Source organism: Triticum aestivum, chromosome 5D (genome assembly GCF_018294505.1).
Source record: "Triticum aestivum cultivar Chinese Spring chromosome 5D, IWGSC CS RefSeq v2.1, whole genome shotgun sequence".
Lineage (NCBI taxonomy): Eukaryota > Viridiplantae > Streptophyta > Magnoliopsida > Poales > Poaceae > Triticum > Triticum aestivum.
The window spans coordinates 71,366,806-71,367,719 of NC_057808.1; the positions used below are offsets into that span (position 1 = coordinate 71,366,806).

Sequence of the window (914 nt, forward strand, 5' to 3'; positions counted from 1 at the left end):
CGAAGTTAAGCGTGCTTGGGCGAGAGTAGTACTTGGATGGGTGACCTCCTGGGAAGTCCTCGTGTTGCATTCCCTTTTTAATTATTTTTTGCGCCTCATGACAAACATATCACATGTGCGCGATATATATTAACCCCGTTATATTATTTTTGACATTTGCGATATGTTTTAGCTCGCTGCTCATTGGTCACGCGTCTAGAGGCGGCTTTGTGGCGAGAGGAGCGCGTTCTGAAAGGGGTAAAAAAATACGTGTTGCTGCGGTATAGAGGGAGGGGTGGAAACCGTGGTAAACCCGTCTCCGTGTTTGAGGGGGTCGTAAGTAGTATATATAGGGCATTATCCATTATTAGGCAACGGTTGTAATGGTAGTAAGAATGACAATCATCTTTGTAGTGGACCTGGGAGTGGCAAGCATAAGGGACGAAGGCGGGGGTAACATGTTGGATGCGATCATACCAGCACTAAAGCACCGGATCCCATCAGAACTTCAAAGTTAAGCGTGCTTGGGCAAGAGTAGTACTAGGATGGGTGACCTCCTGGGTAGTCCTCGTGTTGCATTCCCTTTTTAATTATTTTTTGTGCCTCATGACAAACATATCACATGTGCGCGATATATATTAACCCCGTTATATTATTTTTGACATTTGCGATATGTTTTAGCTCGCTGCTCATTGGTCACGCGTCTAGAGGCGGCTTTGTGGCGCGAGGAGCCCGTTCTGAAAGGGGTAAAAAAATACGTGTTGCTGCGGTATAGAGGGAGGGGTGGAAACCGTGGTAAACTCGTCTCCGTGTTTGAGGGGGGGGAGTAAGTAGTATATATAGGGCATTATCCATTATTAGGCAACGGTTGTAATGGTAGTAAGAATGACAATCATCTTTGCAGTGGACCTGGGAGTGGCAAGCATAAGGGACGA

The 914-nt window shown here is 46.3% G+C and overlaps 1 non-coding gene across 1 annotated transcript; it reads left to right on the plus strand.

The window, feature by feature from the left end:
• The first annotated feature begins 442 nt into the window (after positions 1 to 442).
• Positions 443 to 561, plus strand: LOC123126712 (5S ribosomal RNA). The gene has a single exon (XR_006461937.1). It is a non-coding gene; the product is annotated as a 5S ribosomal RNA (ribosomal RNA).
• The last annotated feature ends 353 nt before the right edge of the window (positions 562 to 914 follow it).